General features: G+C 35.5%; 1 long non-coding RNA gene across 1 annotated transcript; it reads right to left on the minus strand.

Moving 5' to 3' along the window:
- Nucleotides 1-212: 212 nt before the first annotated feature.
- LOC108173086 (uncharacterized) lies at nucleotides 213-2,281 on the minus strand. Its single transcript, XR_011578840.1, has 3 exons — nucleotides 2,124-2,281; nucleotides 1,345-2,041; nucleotides 213-397 (listed from the first exon to the last, which is right to left on the minus strand). It is a non-coding gene; the product is annotated as an uncharacterized lncRNA (long non-coding RNA).
- Between the last annotated feature and the right edge of the window lie 2,712 nt (nucleotides 2,282-4,993).

The following is a 4,993-nucleotide window of genomic DNA, read 5'->3' on the forward strand; positions in this document are numbered from 1 at the left end:
TAGAAGAGCAAGACTGTTAAACAGAAAGTAGAGTATGAGGAGGACAGGTGCAATGATATATATATATATATATATATATATAGTGACACACCCCGATCGAGATCAAGGCATGATGGCCATCACATGAGGGTGACGTAGCCATGTGCACAATGCGGAAGCAATTAAGATAAGAAATATACAAATAATTAAAAACTAAAACTACTAGAGTGCACTAGAAAGCGAGAAGTGTTAGGAGTCAATTACGAAAGTAAATACTCATAATCAGAGCATAATAAGTCTAGGTGCAGTCCAGTAGGACAAGTACTAGTTATACAGTATCAAGAATGTCCTACTATTGTTTAAATATGTCAGAACCGTCGAAATCCTTAAGGCCACCGACAGCAAGCTTACTTAAAACCTGGAGGAGCGCAAAACAGGAAACGTGAGTGGGCAAAAACAAATGTTTTACAAAACCATTTCATTTATCAACATATATAACCCCTCGCTGTAAAACATGTATAATTTTTCCCAGAATCAAGATATATGCATATACATAAATATTTATGTAATTATATCAATTCAAATCATGCTTCACATAATCATATTCATATGTATGCCATGCCAAGATATAACAAAGTAAGCAATTCAGGTAAGAATAATTTCATATAAATATAACATGTTAGCCGGAACCCCTGTGGTAGTCTGTACGGCTGAATTCATAGCTCAAAAGTCAATCTAACCAAAGTCACTATAATGACCTATACGGCACTATATTGCACAAGTGTCGGAACCAAATGAAAAGGTCTGTACGACAATAATGGGTGTAATATAATCATGCTCAATACTACTCACACATAATATTGCACAAGTGTCGGAACCAAATGAAAAGGTCTGTACGACAATAATGGGTGTAATATAATCATGCTCAATACTACTCACACATAATAGTTGGACGATAAATCGCTAGTCACCTACGAGTCGGAACCACCTAAGATGGTCTATGCGACAGGACTGTGCACCTAAATTGGATCCAATATGAGCATATAGTGCGGGAGGTGACATAATAAACAGGCATGTGCCATATCTCTGGCTAAAATCACAATCATCCTAGGTGCAGTTTGATGAGCTCAACGTTATTCAATCACATATCACATCATTGATAATTCACATAACCAAACATAACTCACCTGAGCTTACCTGAGCGTCCACAACACCACAATTATATATATAATGGATCATATACCAATTCATATATGAAATATAATTTCATATGCATGGCATGTAAGGCATACTTTCATTTAAACACATATTTCTTGGAAAATATCAAGTATATACATATATACTGAAAACCAAAAGCCCACTCACGGATATGTTGAAGGGTTGTAGCCCCCAAGTCACCCTTGAACCCGCTCGTCCTCGGGATAAGTCTCACCTATATGCGAATTAACTATAAAAACGTTATTTAAAGCACATAGGCAAAACTAGCTAATAACTTCTCATACATAGCTCAAATTGGGTATATGAATATACCATAGTGACCTATACAATCTCAGGATCGTCCCCAAATTTTTAAAATAATTTTTCATCCACCCACGGGTGACCACGCGCCGGCGAGTGCACAACAAGATGCGCGGCCACGCGCAGGAAACCCTAACGGAAACAGTAACGACAGTTAGGGAATATTCCGCTAAATCCTAACAGATTCCATTAAACTTAACTGACGACGTCAGAATATTCCGTCAGAATTGACGGAATATTCCGTCGTCTTCAACCTCAGACTCCGGCGACAGTCGTTGTCGCCGGAAAACTGGGAATTTTTCAAATCGCTATATCTCACTCATTTTTCATCCATTTCCTACGAAATTTGCACCAAAATGAAGCTTACAACTTGAAGAACATTTCCTTACCAATTTGAAGCTCCAAAAGTCACGGAATCTCGCCGGAGAAATTCCACAAAATCCGGCCAAGCTTGAAACTCCCGATCCAGACGTCCAATTTCACCCAATGAACCATTTCGAGCCTCCTTAGGACCTCCTAAAGCTTCATATGTCCTTAAAATTCCCTAAAAATCAACATTTTACGTGAGCATGAATAGTACCTCAAATCGGGGTTCGGATTTCACGAGTTTTTAATGGAGTTCTTACCTGAAAATGGTACCATTCAACTCGTATGGTTCTCACGAACACAATGGTGTGCTTCATACCCTCGATCTTCACACTTTCGATGGGTTTTGGGTGTAGTCCATACAAGAGAGAAGAAGAGAGAGAGAGAGAGAGATAGTGTGTCCGAGAGAGTACGGAAGGGTGAGAGAGAGAGGAAGTTTTGGGTGTGTGTGTGTGGTCCTCACACTGACACATCACCAAACCCACATCTACAACCAAACAAAAAGTCTAAGTCCCAAATTATCCAAAATTAAGCTAGGGCAACCAAATAAACCCTAATATTAAATCCCATGAAACATTTAAGGGTATTCTCGACATTTCCCATCCATGAGAATAATTTTCCGGGACGGGCTGTGACATATATGAAGTATTATTGGTACTTCAAAAATCTCATTCTACACTCCTCATAAGTGTATATTTTTTTCCTAATATAGAAAGTTTGAAGTATAAAATGAAATTTTTAGAATGCTAATAACAATTCACATATATATATATATATGTATATCTTTCTTCCCTACTCGTAGATAAAAAGATGGAAAAATAATGTACATGGGAATGTAAGGCTATACTTCCTCTGAAAAATGTTTGAAAGCAACGCTGGCTACTCGGAGAAGCAATTGCTTTGAAAGTCACCAAGAACTTTTTTATTTTCTTCATTAATGTAAAATCACCTTAAAAGAACTATTAAACACAACAAAGTTGGTATATATTTGATTGTCTAATTTTAAGTTATTCAAGATTTAAGTTGTTTAATTTCAAAAACTTTGTGATATCGAGTACCATTTCTATGATTGATCTCTTTCTTATGTAAAAAAAATTATTTTGTGGTACTAGAACACCATCACATAACTAACTTGTTATTTTGTGCTCCAAGTTCCTTAATTTGAAGAAAAACAAATGGCTTGTAGCAAAATTTTGGCCTACATAAAAGCCCTTAGATTATAAGAAACTTACAAGAATCCAAAATGCAAAGCTATTCAATTCGAAGTTGCACATCAATATATGTGGGTCTATCTTTATTAATAAGAAAAACTAATGAAAATGGCTTGAAAACTTTGAGTTTTAATGATAAGGACAAAATAAAATGTAAAGTGAATAGTAGCAGGTTTGACTTTTTAGTGTACAAATGTGGTTTTTCGATAAACCAATGGAGTTCTTACCTGAAAATGGTACCATTCAACTCGTATGGTTCTCACGAACACAATGGTGTGCTTCATACCCTCGATCTTCACACTTTCGATGGGTTTTGGGTGTAGTCCGTACAAGAGAGAAGAAGAGAGAGAGAGAGAGAGTGTGTGTGTCCGAGAGAGTACGGAAGGGTGAGAGAGAGAGGAAGTTTTGGGTGTGTGTGTGTGGTCCTCACACTGACACATCACCAAACCCACATCTACAACCAAACAAAAAGTCTAAGTCCCAAATTATCCAAAATTAAGCTAGGGCAACCAAATAAACCCTAATATTAAATCCCATGAAACATTTAAGGGTATTCTCGACATTTCCCATCCATGAGAATAATTTTCCGGGACGGGCTGTGACATATATGAAGTATTATTGGTACTTCAAAAATCTCATTCTACACTCCTCATAAGTGTATATTTTTTTCCTAATATAGAAAGTTTGAAGTATAAAATGAAATTTTTAGAATGCTAATAACAATTCACATATATATATATATATATATATATATATATGTATATCTTTCTTCCCTACTCGTAGATAAAAAGATGGAAAAATAATGTACATGGGAATGTAAGGCTATACTTCCTCTGAAAAATGTTTGAAAGCAACGCTGGCTACTCGGAGAAGCAATTGCTTTGAAAGTCACCAAGAACTTTTTTATTTTCTTCATTAATGTAAAATCACCTTAAAAGAACTATTAAACACAACAAAGTTGGTATATATTTGATTGTCTAATTTTAAGTTATTCAAGATTTAAGTTGTTTAATTTCAAAAACTTTGCGATATCGAGTACCATTTCTATGATTGATCTCTTTCTTATGTAAAAAAAATTATTTTGTGGTACTAGAACACCATCACATAACTAACTTGTTATTTTGTGCTCCAAGTTCCTTAATTTGAAGAAAAACAAATGGCTTGTAGCAAAATTTTGGCCTACATAAAAGCCCTTAGATTATAAGAAACTTACAAGAATCCAAAATGCAAAGCTATTCAATTCGAAGTTGCACATCAATATATGTGGGTCTATCTTTATTAATAAGAAAAACTAATGAAAATGGCTTGAAAACTTTGAGTTTTAATGATAAGGACAAAATAAAAGGTAAAGTCAATAGTAGCAGGTTTTACTTTTTAGTGTACAAATGTGGTTTTTCGATAAACCAATGGAGTTCTTACCTGAAAATGGTACCATTCAACTCGTATGGTTCTCACGAACACAATGGTGTGCTTCATACCCTCTATCTTCACACTTTCGATGGGTTTTGGGTGTAGTCCGTACAAGAGAGAAGAAGAGAGAGAGAGAGAGAGAGTGTGTCCGAAAGAGTACGGAAGGGTGAGAGAGAGAGGAAGTTTTGGGTGTGTGTGTGTGGTCCTCATACTGACACATCACCAAACCCACATCTACAACCAAACAAAAAGTCTAAGTCCCAAATTATCCAAAATTAAGCTAGGGCAACCAAATAAACCCTAATATTAAATCCCATGAAACATTTAAGGGTATTCTCGACATTTCCCATCCATGAGAATAATTTTCCAGGACGGGCTGTGACATATATGAAGTATTATTGGTACTTCAAAAATCTCATTCTACACTCCTCATAAGTGTATATTTTTTTCCTAATATAGAAAGTTTGAAGTATAAAATGAAATTTTTAGAATGCTAATAACAATTCACA

This window comes from Malus domestica, chromosome 03 (assembly GCF_042453785.1).
Source record: "Malus domestica chromosome 03, GDT2T_hap1".
NCBI lineage: Eukaryota > Viridiplantae > Streptophyta > Magnoliopsida > Rosales > Rosaceae > Malus > Malus domestica.